Below are 15,231 nucleotides of genomic sequence, written 5' to 3' on the forward strand. Positions count from 1 at the left end.
TCTTTGGGTCTCTGCTGTATTATCTGGAAACCGTCCCATAGATCAAGAGTTATGAAACAGAAAAGACAAACAACTAGACAGCTTCAATGAGACTCATAACAGTGCTCCAACCGGATGGTGGCATTTAAGATAGATGGCAAATGCCAATTCTGAGGCACTTCTCTAAGTGTTTTGTGTCTCCCATTAGAGAAATAATGCAGCCAACATCTAATTTGCAAGTTTAAAATTGCAAATCCAACTCTTGGGAGAAAATTGGGTGAATCACAAGAGACTATTGCTTAAGCTTCACATGAGTAAATATATTGGCTGTGTGGGTATTATTCAACACTTAGAGCCACAAAATACATTTTTCTATCATTTTATTTGCAGAAGAATAGTACAATTATTTTCAGAATAATTAACTCCTCAGTTTAGTGACAATTATGTTCCATTATAATAATTAAAATCACACCCTGCTATTTGGATGAACTCAATAGAATAATGATTTCTTAGGGGAAGATTTAATCAGACCATTATTTTTCTCCAGAATTAAAAATATCTGTAAATTATTTTCATTCATTGTACCACTGCTTCATTTTGAATTTTTTTGCTCTCCTATGGAAAGAAATATCACAAAATGGAAGACTTAACCCACCCTTGAACCATCTGTGCATCATAATAGTTATTGGAGGTATGCCATGGCTTGGCAAAATGCAGAGCTCATGGCTGGGCATAACAGCAGAGCTACAGATGGTGGGAGTACCTGAAATCAGGTGGGTGGAAGCAGGTGGTGAGCAGAATAGTGGTGTTTCAGGAGAGTGATCTCTTGAAAGGAGAGGCCTAGTGAGTGGGAGAATGTTAAGAAGAATCAAAAGCCCTCCTGAGGATGAAGTTGAGAAGAGCTTGGAAGAGTAGCAGGCCCCCAGGCAAAAGGGCTGGAATTCAGGAAACCGCTCTTGCTTTAAGGATGAACTGAAGTATAAAGCTGAAAACCAAGGGAAAATGTGTTAGATCAGTAAGGTAGGGACTGGGGAAGAAATAAGGCTTTTTGGACATTGTGATGCTCTAGTTCACCCTGAAATGTCGTTGATACTGGAATCAAAGCTGTGAGATAATCAAGCCTACTTGAGCAATTGGTAGTCTATTGGTAGTTACCACTAAAGCTGCATTCTTTCATCTTAGCTTGAGTTACCTCATGTACTGGATGCGGAGGGCAGGGAATGACCATTTGGATAAAGTAAGAGAGGAGCTGGGCATCTTGACAAGAAAAACCTAAACCTGGGCCATCAAGGCAAAAGAGTGATAAACGATAAAACCAAGAATACCCTCATTCATTAAATAATAGTAAGTTGCTCTCTGTCCCCCTTTATATGCCATTGTGAATGTGACTGACTTGGGAGTAAAAAGGAGTTTCTCACCAATGGTCAGAGCCTACTAGACCGAAAAAAATTCTGCTGAGGCAGAAACCAAGACCCTAACAATGTCTGCCATATTTGTTGAATGAAAATGAATGAATAAATGAATAAAACAATAGCAAATGAATTCTGTCACTTGCAGAGCTCTCAGGCTCTCTGGACATGGCATCATTCATTGGCTGGTTCTCTTTTATTTTCTAATCTTTTACCATTTTTATATATCTCATGAAATTTAAACTTTAGAGAAACAGCAGGAGCAGGGAAACATTATGAATTCTGGGAGAGAATAGCTTCTCTCAAAACAATAAAACAAAAACAGAACATGAAAAACCTAGAAGGAAAACTAGAGTTTACCTGGGGGCTGGAGTAAGACAGGAGCCACTGTAAGAATTCCTAATTAAAAGATGAAAGGATGGATATCTACCCTTCTTAAAGAGACCTTGGTACATTGGACATGATTCTTCCACTCTACCTTGTGGGTATAATGATTTCTCTCTTAACAAGGGTACTCAGTAAGACTTCAGGCTAGGAAAAAGGAAGTTCTTGATATTTTTATTTTGTAGAAGAAGCTATAAAACCTGCTGGTGGCTCAGTACTAGAATGAGATGATGAAGGATTTTGTCTGTTTGTTATTTTAACACTGTAAGTAGAGTTAGCATTGGCAGTGTATAAAAAGGTACACCCCATGAGATAAATAGTTCAAACAACATGGATCAGAATTTCCTTTACTCAGTGGGACTGAGTCTTACAAATGTGGAGTGCAGTTAAGATCCTTTAAGGACACAGTGGGAAGTTATATGCCGGTTCTTCAGAATTAGTACCATTTATGTCTTACTTTTCACTCCATCCATAAAACCAACTCATGTGAATCAGAAAACGTTTTTCTTTTAGTCATTCATGCTGTATGCTTTTGCTTGGACTCAGCTCTTCCAATTCCTCCCACCATACTGGTTCCGGATATTTATTTTTTCATTTGATCACTGTATCTGTATTAGGATCCTTCTCTTGGTGAATCTGACTCTTGGCCTAACTCTAACTGTGCGGTCTTTGGGTTTCTGAATATCACTGATACCTTGCTCCCCAACTATTATATTGATCTTGTGAAACTTATTCTAGAATTATATCTTTTCCATTTGACAGCATCTTACAGAGTGATATTACACTTAATCATAGCTTCTTGAAGCTAGAAAACTTGATTTTCTTCATCATAGTATTCTTCGTCTCTAACACAGTGGTTGGCAGTCAGTACATGCTGGTTTCAACCATGTCAGCATGAATGAATGATAAGTTCACATCTTCCTCATACTTTGAGCTCTGAGAGTTTATAAAAGGTTATTTTTATGAAATGAAAGCTGGAATAGTTTTTAAAAGCTCTGCATATACTTCACATGATTATCCTGGAGTTGTGGACATACTTTCTGCCCTTGAGTATCTCCCAGTCTGGTGGAAAAACCAGATACATCAATAGTATCTGTGAGAGGCCATAATAAAGATGTATATAGAGTTCCGTGGAAAGGTGGAAGGACAGCTGTGTAATCTTTTAGGAACAAGAAAAGAAAATGGTACCTAATGTGATCTTTAAATATAGAAGAATAAGTAAACAAATGAAGAGGAGTTGGGTAGGGAAAGATATTGTAATAAGTCCTTGCTAGCAAGATAATAAAAGGCAAGATATATATGTATAATATAGGACAACTACTTGCAGTTTAAATATTACAGGATCATAAAGTTCCAGACAGAGAAAGACCTCTTTGAGACTGGAGAGGTAGAAGGGACCAGATCATGTAGGGATTTATATTTTCACAAGGATCTTAAGTGTTGTTCTGTGAGTAGTGGGGAATGCCATAGATAATTTGCAATCTAGAAAACTCTGGGAGATAAATAAAGGATTGATTTGAGGTGGGAGAATCTCAAAGCAGGGAAACCAGTTAAGAACATGAACAAGGCAAAAAATAAATGTGAAAATTAAGTATCTAAATTTTGTGCTTGAATGGCACGGGGTCTGAAAGTTTACTGGAGTCAAGAATAATTCCCAGTTTACTAATTACACTGAACAGCTGGTGGTGGTGACACTAATTGAAAAAGAGACTGCAATAGAGGAAAAGTGGAATTCTGCTCTCAGTCAGGTCTCTGCAGAACATCCACACGAGTATCCCTGCTGTTGAAGGGACTGAATGAATTTGCGGTTAGAGGAGAAAGGGCTGGCACTGTCAACTTGGAAAAGATTAGCACATAAACAGTTAAAATCATGAGAATGGATGAGCTCAACCAGGGAGAATATCTGCAGAAGAACACAGAACTGTGCACTGAATTAGAATGAATAGCTGAATTTATCCAGTAAATATTAGACTTTCCTTAGGTAACATTTCTCCATTTTCAATTTCCTCTCACCTTAGCTCTAACCCACTGTAATCTGGATTCTGCCTCTCCATACACTTTTTGATTTTGTTTTTAATTTTGCTTTTCATTCAGAGATAATTATAGATTCACATGTACTTGAATGAAATAGTACAAAGATCCCAAGTGGCCTTTACAGCTTTCCCTTAATTAATGGTAAAAACTTATAAACTATTATCACAACCAAGACATCAGCATTGATACAGTCAAGATAAAGAACATTTCCTTTATTAGAAGGATTTGTCATGTTATCCTTTTGTAGCCAAATCCTCTTCAGCTCTAAGCCCTTCCTTATACCCCTGATAAGCACCATCTTTTTTTTTTTCTATAATTTTGTGATTTCAAGAATGTTACGGGAGTAGAATCATACAATATATAACCTTTTGGGACTAACTTGTTTTACACATCATGGTATTAGAGAAATTCATCCAGGTTGTTACAGTTATCTATATTTCGTTTCTTTTTTACTTCAGAGTAGTGTTCCATGGTATAGATGTATTACAGTTCATTTACCAATTCACTCTTTTTATTTTTAAGATTTTTTATGTGGACCACTTTAAGTCTTTATTGAATTTGTTGCAATTTTGTTTCTGTTTTATGTTTTGGTTTTTTAGCCCTGAGGCATGTGGGATCTTAGCTCTCTAACAACACCCTTGCATTTGAAGATAAAGTCTTAACCACTGGACTGCCAGGGAAGCCCCTCATTCACTTTTTGAGGAGCTTTTGTTATTGTTGCTGAATAAACTGTTGTTAGGAATAAAACTCCTATAAACATTTGTATACAACTTTTTTTGTGTGAATATAGGTTTTCATTTATCTGAGATAAATGACCAGGAATGTGATTGCTGTGTCCTGTGATAAGAGACTGCCACAGTATTTTTGAGAGTGTACAATTTACATTACACTCAATAAATTGTGTGTGATCTGGCTGGAAAAGTACTGCCCAATCTAATTAATCCACATGACCTGATTAAAGTGCATACTTTCTAGATTCCTCAGCCTTTTGGTCTCTCTTTCCTGTAAAAAAAAAAAAAAAAAAAAAATCTGCAATTTTAACCCATCTCCATTAAAAATGCTGTAGTCCCTTAGTCGTGTCTGACTCTTTGTGACCCTATGGACTGTAGTCCACCAGATTCCTCTATCCATGGACTTCTCCAGGCAAGAATACTGGAGGGGATAGCCATTCTCTTCTCCAGGGGATCTTCTCAACCCAGAGATTGAACCCAGGTCTCCAGCATTCCAGGCAGATTCTTTACCATCTGAGCTGGTGGCCTAGAGAATTACAAGGACAGAGAGCTTGGTGAGCTACAGTCCATAGGGTCGCAGAGTCAAGACATAACTGAGCGACTAACACTTTCTTTTACTTTCCCATTAAAAAAGAAGCAACAAAGATAAAATAATCTGGATATGGTCTTGACAAGCAAAGTATAGAACAAGAATATCATCTTCCTTATTGTAGCTATGTTATCTATAAGTTGTCATAGATGGTTTTAGCTTTTCTGATGGTCACAATCACAATTAACCTATATTTACTTTGCTGTGAAATCTATTCTTAAACTATTGTTTTATATATATATGTGTGTGTGTGTGTGTGTATGTGTATTTGTTTCAAGATTCATTTTTTTCTATCTTGTACTTCAGCAGTTGATTTTGAAATTCCAGAGTGGGATATTTTGAACAAAAATGTAACATGGAGACCAATTTAAAAATCATAAGACACAGTTAAACTTTGTACAGGAGTATACAACCTCCACATGCATAGGAGCAATAAGCTATAAAAATTATTGACACAGATTTCTTTTATAGTATGCCTATTTTATTTCAAGTTCTACATCTGGGGGCAGGGGTCTTTGCATAAATTGATGACACAATGATGTATTATTTCCCTGACTATTGTATTTTTTATGCCCCTTGTGTAAGTACTGGTCAAGCAAATCAATAAACATAGTATACATTAACTACTGTATAACAAATATGAATCTTGTAGCTATATGTGTAAAATCATTGAGGCTTCTCATGTAATCACTTAATCCCATTAGCTGTCTAAAACTGTATAGATGCTTTAACTCAGGAATATATTGGAGTTAAAAAAATCTTTTCACTGTGTTCAGAAATACTTATTCATAGTGCTGTTCTTCTTCAAATAAGATGCAAAAATAGTTGCCTCACAAATGTAGTTAAACATTAACATAAAAAATAGGGAAGGTGGTACTTGGAAATAAATTTTGAGAGTGATATACAGAAACTTCCATTTCTGGCTATGGTAGAGTTACTAGAATAGAATTTTTCCACTTATTGGAAACAAGTGAAACGCTGGACAAATAAATGAAACAAATGAAGCTCACTTTGAGTGGACAGGCAACTCAGTACCTTGATCCCTGAGAGAAGGCGAAAAAAAGAGATGAGGTCTGGATTTATACCTGGAGGCTCTTCCTCAAATTTGTGCAGAGAGAGGTGACCCAAATGGAACATAGTGATCTTGTTGAACTGAGGAGGAAAAGATCCAAGTTTTGGGAGACTGAAGAAACTAGACTTTGTAGAGCAGAGCATTGGATAAGAGGATGGTAAAGAGAAAGAGCTCTAGAAATATGCAGAGAGTTCACACTGACTCTTTGGTGAGTAACATTAAAAAATCGGATAATATGTGTCATGAGTAATTCTAGACTATAAGAGTGCTAATTTTTTCCACATAAAAGGAAATATTAGCCAAAAGAATCTCAGATCACCCACCACAAAAGAAGAAAGAAAACCAAATGTGGTACAAATGTGAATAATTATAGATTTTTTTCTATCATTTAATGAGGTAGTAAAATATAACTGACTATGTAAAGCAAAATAATAATGTATTGAGAAGTTTATATTATATAGAAAATATGACAATAGGACTAAGTATGGATTAAATGAAATATACTTAATGAACTTCTTAGACTATATGGGAAGTGAAATAATATTCATGGTAGACTATAATAAATTAGAGGTTTATTTTGTAAACCCAGAGAAACACATATACACAAAAATATAATGAAAAAGAAATTCAAAAGCAACACTTATGATCTCACAGTTCTGTAGGTCAGAAGCCCAGCTTCAGAGTGGCTCACTAATTTTTTATACTATTTTTTTAATCAAGCTTTTTGGCAGGGTTGTGTTCTTTTCTGGAGGATCAGAGGATAAATTCACTTGCAAGTGCACTTAACTTTCTGGAAGAATTCAGTCCTATGGACTTGTATATACCTATATACTTAATATCTACCATCCATTTTTCATTCTGTCTATGTATATCTATCCATCCATCCATCCATCCATCCAATCTATTGATTCTGGTTCTCTGAGGGATCATTTCTCTGAAGGATCATTATATTTTATACTTTCAGCATGTCTCAGTTCAACTAAATCTTCTGTTCCTTAGTTGTACCAGCTGCGTTTTAAATGCTCATTAGTTACAGATGGCTAGTGGCTATCATGATGGTCTAGAGCTAGTTTTGGCAAACTGTTTTCTGTATAGGGCCAGATAGTACATATTTTAGACCTACTGGTTTGCATGACTTCTGCTGTAACTACTGAACCCTACTAGTGTAGTCAGGAAGCAGCCATAGACAATATGTACAAGTAGGTATGGCTGTGTTCCAATAAAACTTTATTTACCAAATCAGGCAGCAAACCAGATTTGTCCAGCCAGGTACAGGTGTCATTTGCCTGCCCATGCTCTAAAGGAATTGAAGCAATTGTCCGTCTCTAGTATGCTATGATTAAAGAGAGATTTTGCATTTCATTAAATGCTTCCTAGAAAAGTATCCTTTCAAATACCAAGGCAATTTTATTGACTTTATCTTTTTCTTAAATATCAAATAGATCAAAAGTTTACAAAGACTAAAGAAGTTCAGTTTTATATTAATAATTTGGAATACTTAAAATATTAATGTGCTCATGATATTTAGAAAAAATTAGAACATTTTAGTATATTTTCCTTCCTTTTAGGAGAATTTTCTATAAAGAATATTTACACAGTAGCATGTCTCTTTTCTTACTGCTTTAGTCAAAGCATATAACAAATGCAGGGCTTCATAGATTCATAAATGGTTCTAAATGAAAGGATGGAAGAAGAGCAGGCATAAGTTCCTATAGACTTTGAAATCTTCACATAATCTGTAAGCATGTACTGCTTTGCATTCTGGCTTGAAGACAAATTTTGACATTTTTGTCATACTCCCAGTGAAGGTGCGGATGGGCATATGTAGGTATTGGAGTTGGTTCTAGTTGTATGAGCTCCTGTGTCAGAAAATTAGTAACAAGAATATTCTGTCCTAATGTTTTAAGTTCAACCTAACTTTGGAAACTTTAGGCAGGAATTGAGCCCAGTGTCAGTTGGGAAATGATGTGCCAACTGAGAGAAGTCCAAATGAATCTTTATATTCAGAGCCACTGTGAACTCTGCAATGTGCAGTGAGAATTTGCTTTGGGATGACTTCCAGGCATTAACCTTGGCAAAATCAGGCAGTGTTTAGACAAAACTGTTACCAGGATTATTTTGTCTGAATGGATGGTTAGGTCAAGTAATTAACTAATTAATTAGACATTCAGTCAATCTTTAAGTCATTTAATTAATTAACTTGATACTTAAAATGTGAGACATATTTTCTCCTAAGGGTAAGACATGGTCATAAAATGTAGTTACTGCCTTCTAAGAGCTGTTATTCTCTTACTCCTCGGCCATCTCCCTCTCCCTCCCATTCTTTCTTTCCTCCTTCTTTCCTTCCTTCCTTCCCTTCAAATGTTCTGAGCAGTGTTTGTGTATGTGTATGTGTGTTTTAATACAAGATATGATTAAGGTTTGCACCATTGTCTTTTGTGATTATGTTAAGGACCCTACATTTTGGATGAACTGCTTTAGTCTTGGGTCCTATGAGTTTGTGATAGATTTTTTGCATTCTTTCCTCTAGATCTGAGGCACTTTCCATATTCTTATATTTTCATGTCCTTGGTAATGTAAATATTTTGTCTTTCTTCCAATTCTCTCAAAACTTATGTGAAACATTTCTACCCATTCTGGCTTTTTTCCCTCCCTTGTCTTATTGCTGATCATCTAAAATACATCTGTTTAAAGTTTTAACACAACTTGGGATGTACACAAGTCTCCCACTGTGTGAAATTATAAATGCTGACTGATAGTTAGGACCTCCCAATCCATAATTTTTACTGAGCCTATGGCCCCATTTTTGATAGAGACTTAAACTTTATGTTTAAAAAGTTATAAAAAGTATTTTTTATCCTGTCTGTGGGACTCTGAGCAGGATGAAGTTACTATGTTAGTAGTTCTGAGATTCAGTATCCAAAATATTATTTCTTCACCTCGCCATCCATTCCTAACACTTGTGAGAAACGTCCTTTGATTAACCTTTGTGTATAACTGTGTTTTCTGTGATAACGCTGCCTCCCATGTTTAAACAAATCATCTTTCCTGTAAAGAAGCTGTGGATCCCTCATTTCCCTGATCTTACCCCTGGATTCACCTACAATTGAGGTGATGGTGTCTGTACATGTGGACAGCCTCCTGTCAAGCCCTTTGTCTCTCTGAGGGATTTGCTCTAGGGCTGTGAATGAATGACAGTCAACAATGATGGCTGTCCAGGATGACCAGAAATCTAACACTTTCAGAAGTGACTGTCAACAGATGATCAGTCTGTTCAGTTCAGTTCAGTCATTCAGTCATGTCCAACTCTGCAACCCCATGGACAATAGCATGCCAGGCCTCCCTGTCCATCACCAACTCTTGGAGTTTACTCAAACTCATGTCCATTGAGTTAGTGATGCCATCCAACCATCTCATCCCCTTCTCCCTCCTTCAATCTTTCCCAGCATCAGGGTCTTTTCCAGTGAGTCAGTTTTTTTGGCATCAGGTGGCCAAAGTATTTGACTTTCAGCTTCAGCATCAGTCCTTCCAATGAATATTCAGGACTAACTTCCTTTAGGATGGACTGGTTAGATCTCCTTGAAGTTCAAGGGACTCTCAAGAGTCTTCTCCAACACCACAGTTCAACATATGATGGACTGGAGTTAATAGATAAATGCTCTAGATTTCTATAACTCATATGAAGATATCAAAACACATTCTACAGACTCCTAGGAGGGGCCCAGTAAGAATGAGCCTTCATTGTCCACAATGGGGGCTTGTTCAATAGCCCATCCACTATAGAATCCACTATTAATTTTTCTCCTTCCGTGGTTCATTTTCCCTACTCCCTTACTTATGCTTCCTGAGATTATATCCCAAATAAACCACCTAACATGCCAGACAATTTATCAGGTTAGGTTTGGGAAGAATCCTGCCTAAGACCTTTTCTTTGATTTGATAGCACAGAAGTACACATGTGTCCCTGACATTGTACACTCTCTGACACTACAGGGCTGAATGAGTCATCCAAGAGAGCACCAGACGAAGATTCAGCTACTGTTTACTTGTCTTTTCACATCTCTCACTGTACAAGGCATTGTACAAGGTACACACAGGGAGATTTCCCTTCAGGTTTCTGAGGCAAGGCTGAAATTACCTAATGACATGATCATTTGCATTGGGCAAAATACATTCACTTGCTTATCTCATTGATTCTTCACAACACCTTGCAAGGTCAGCATATTTATCCCCATTTACATATGGAAATACTGAGAGTTGGATTACAGGACTATAAAAGCCCAAGAATGACATACACTACAAAAGACCATGTCAGTAAGAAAAGAGTCTTTAAAAAAAAAAGAAAAGAGTCTTTGAAGTTAAACTTCAAAGTCAATGGATGCTTCTAGATACCATTCAAGGTATGAAGTGGTTACTTAGAAACTGAAAGTCCTAGGGAACACTTTATTTTCATTAGTATGATCACATTATGGGCTTCCCTAATGGCTCAGACAGTAAAAAATTTGCCTGCAATGCAGGAGATCTGGGTTTGATCCCCAGGTTGGGAAGTTCCCCTAAAGAAAGGAATGGCAACCCATTCCAGTATTCTTGCCTAGAGAATTCCATAGACAGAGGAGCCTAGCAGGCTAAGGTCCATGGGGTCACAAAGATGCAGACACAAGTTAACAACTAAACAACAACAGATATATTATTGAGACATGAAATTAATCTTTTTTTCTATCACCTACTCTCTCACTCATGACCACTTTATGTCATCCCATCATAAGGAAAAGCAAAACATTTTTTTTCCCTGAAGTTCAATGAGGTAGTGATCATACAACCTCCCTTATCTTCAATCTTAAAAAAACAAGAGGTGGAGGGAAAGGAAGAAAGGCCTTGATGTAGATGTAATTAGCCATGTTTCAAATACCAAAAGTAGGCTCACTTCCAACTATAAACAGCTCTTCACTCATAATATTACTTCTGTCTTTAAGATATGTTACCAGGTTTGTCTACTGCTTCAGATCTTCACTGCTTTCCCTGGCCTTTGAAATTATCTTAAACATATTCCCTCCTACATGTCAGGACTTTTTGTGTTATCATTTGGTCTCAACACACATTGTTTTTAGAATGAGACCAAGTCTCTCACCATCACGTTTTTTCTGCTCATCCAATGCCTGTATTCTTTCATTCAAATTCTACCCAACTTCATGCTCCTGCAGTCATTCACCTTGCTCTGCTCCCAAAGAACCCACTGCCCCATCCTCTTGGGACCATCTTCCTTACCTAAACTGTTACCAACATGTATTGGTTTTCAATCCATAATAAAAAGGAATAGGTTTTCCAAGTCCTTATCTGTTCACTCACTACAGTGTAATTGCACAATATAGGCAAAGCAATAAGGAGAAACTCCAAAGTGGAGACACAACCTGCTATAATTATGAGACTTTGTTTTTTCAACCAGGAGATCATTAATTAACTCTGTTTATTGTTTTAGACCTTAAGTGAAGGAGAGAAACAAAAGAAAATTCCTTTGAAGGCCCCAATTTCAAACATATTTTCAGTCACAAAATAGATGAGAACTCACCTTCAGAGTGTATAATCCTCATTCTTCAGCAGCATTGTGGAAAAATCACCTATATATTTCTTTGGATTAGGTTTTAGATCTTCCCTTGAGAGGGATTCTATGGAAGAAATTCGAGGCTTTATGAAATAAAGAATGTTGTGATTGTTTTATCAGCACTTGAGGCCAAAGAAAAGATTAAGCATCTTGTATGGTTGGAATGCAAATAAGGGAACTTTCCCTGGAACTGTTCAGGTTGTGAATCTGGTCCAGTTTTAAGAGAGCTTCTCCAACATCTCCAATGAGCTGATCTAGAGAGTTGTCTTGAAATAACTTGGAAGCAGTTCAGAGTTTTGGTCAGCTCTGTCGGGAAGAGAGAAAGAGAATCAGCCATTGAGCTGAGCGGATTATTGAATCAGGCATTTGGAAAGGAGCTAGGGGTGGAGTAAGACAGAAAAAAGGGCTGCTTCTTAAAAGAAGGAGCAGAAGTGCTCCCTCTTTTTTTGCAGCAGGGCCAAAGATGCTCTTTCTGCCGGGGCTGCTGGAGAAGTGCTGGCTTCTTTGCTTCTGAAAGGATTGCCATTACTAAGGTTATCTTGGGTAGTGCAGACAAAACCGTAAACAACTGTGCTCCTCATAGCTCAGGAAAGGCCTGAGGGCAAGCTACATGGTTGGTAAAGAACATGATTACCAGATGAAGGCCAAGAACTATCAAATGAGGAAGAAGCTTAAAAATGACAAAACAAGACTTCACTCTGTAAAGGTGAAGATTACAGGAGAATGGGTGGCCAAAGAACAAATTATAATTTGCAACTAACGTGTCCCAGGCAGGGTTTGTTGGATGCTGGGACAAACATGGTTAGTTGGTCAGATCATAAGATCCTGCTGTCCCAGGGATTCGTGTTCAAAGAATACCTGAGTAGGAAAGGATTAAGAGGTTACTTTGTCTAGAGGCAACAAGAGGACTGAAGATATGGACTGTTTGTTTCTAAAACTGGAATGTGAATGCTAACTGCCTTTAGACTAGGCATGCATAACACAGTTGCCCTTGTTTTAAACACTTCTTGTGTTCTTGAGCCTTTGAGCTTCCCCCAAAATGCTTTCTTGGCACTGACAGCTTTTGAGTTTGCAACTCCTGCACATGTCCTCATTTTACAGATGGGAAAACTAAGGATGAGAGAGATTAAAGGATTTAATCTGTTTTTACTGTTCTCTGTTTTCACTGCTGAGTGGGAACAGAAGCAAGACTAGGACCTGGGCTTCCTTACTCTCATCTAACTCACTCACACCAGAGCTGGTAGCTTTGTGTAATCACAGACAGTGAGTCAAGTCCCCAGTATCTCTCTTGGGTTATTCAGACTATCAGTTTCAGAACGGTACATGACCACTATCTATTGCTTTAGCCACTCAGTGCCCCACCTACCCTTTCTGTTGCTTTGTTGTTTTCCTTTTCCCAGGTGAGTAAGACAATGAAGCAATCTCAGACAGGCTTTAGAATGTTTGGAGTAAACTGAGATGGACTGCTCCAAAAATCAGTTACTGTTTCAGCTCCACTGAAGAGCAGGGACATGATAGTGCCAGCTGTTCAAATCTGTTCCTTCTCCCCACCCTTGTTCTAAATTCCTCATCCTGGCCTCTTTTCTACTCTGTAGGCTCAGGTCCCATCAGCCTTTCAGCCTTAACGTCTGGATAATCACCCTGATGTAGACTAGGGATTGCAGCCACGCTTTCCTCCTCACAGCATCACCCAGAAGCCTTCAGCACAGAACGATTTTCAGTTGCAACTGACCAGGATGAGAGTATCATTTCAATTGTTACCGAATAACTGTAAATTAAGCAGGGCAACAGAGAAGACAGGAGGCAATGGGGATGGGAATTGTACTTCTGTTCAGTGGCATAAATTTAGGACTACTGCAATTGTACTGTGACTCCAAACACCAAGAATTTATGATTTCTTTTTTATATATACTGGGACAACTTCTAGAGTCGATTGCATTTTCTTTCTAATAGTAGGTTTAGTTTTTTCTCTATAGAAAAATGACAGGACAATAAAAGAGGTCCTTGCTTTACAGCAAAATAATATTTTAGATAAGACTCAGTCCTGAGACATAATTGCTTTTATGCTGGTAGAGAGCAATAGCCAAGCAGAGGGAAGACATAGAGTGGTTGCATCACAGCCTCCAGCCAACTTACTCAGAGTCTGAGAAACAGAAGAGGGAGGAAACTAACACTTTAGGTACTAGAAAAATCCACAGGCTTTTCACCCATTCATTGTCAGCCAAATGCCCATCCTTGGGCAAGGTTCTTTCAGATACTGAGTAAAATTTGAACAAAACAGGAGAACAAATGACCCTGGTCTTGCATTGTATGTAATTTAGCTTGAAAAGGAGAAAAGATGTCCAGAATCAAAGACTAGGTTGTATGGTTCAACCAAATTAGTGATTCTGAAAAAGGGAAAGGCAGGCATGAGTTTGAGGAATCTAGAAGTTTCTTATACAGGTCGGGTATAGAGAGAAGATGTGAGCAGATGGAAAGGAGCAGGGAAGGGGCAGGTCTCAGAAGGTGAGGCTGGTGTGATATATGTGAGGCTGGAAGGATGGAAGGAACATTGAAGGGACTCAGTAGTCTGAAGCAAGGGTCTATGTCAGAATGTTGCTGATAGATAGCTATAAATGCCAGTCACTCAAAGAGCAGCTAAAGGCTCTCTGCAGGCCCTCAGCCTGATTTATCAACAAAGAAAATAACCCTCTTTCAGGGACACAAAATAGGTCTTGTTACCTGGCTGAAGAAGAGAGCTAGTGAGGTGGAATGTTGACACTTGGCTGCCAATCTGTGCCCTAATCTGTGTGATGACCTCTGAAGTCATCTATCCAGGCGCAAAGTCTTTCCTTTAACCATGAGAAATGTGGTTTGAAATGCCAAGGAGTTTGACAGAGGAGACATAGTGATGAACAGTCACTGAATGTGACTGATGGCCAAGGCTTTTCTGAGAAGACAGAAAAAAAGACAGATGCTAAGTAGAGACGGAAAGAGGGTGGAGATGGCAGAGAAAGTGGTACTTCTGTTGGTGGGGTGGTGAACAGTAGGGAAGGACGTCCAGAGAGAGGCCTCCTGGTGTGCTAGGAAGAACAAGGCTCTGAGGTTCTGATTGGCCTGAGTTTGAATCCTGTCAACTTCTGGAGGTCAGCAAGTTCCCAGCTTTCCAATAAAGATGGCAAAATTTATGCCAAATTGGAGAATTAGGGAGCATGTAAGTAAAGCATCTGGCACAATGCCTGGCTCCAATAGGCACTGAATAAATGGTAGTAATTATTAATTTAAATAAGAATACAGAAATGTCACAAAAGAGCTTAACCAGCTTGACAATGTTGACAGTTTTGGTGTTGATGAAAGAGGACCTGAGGCTCAGTTTTGAAATTATTAAAAAAGTCTCTTCTTGTTCTCCACGCAGTGCTTCCCAACCAGTTTAAAATCATGTCAGGGTTTCCTTC

This window comes from Cervus elaphus, chromosome 11 (genome assembly GCF_910594005.1).
Source record: "Cervus elaphus chromosome 11, mCerEla1.1, whole genome shotgun sequence".
Lineage (NCBI taxonomy): Eukaryota > Metazoa > Chordata > Mammalia > Artiodactyla > Cervidae > Cervus > Cervus elaphus.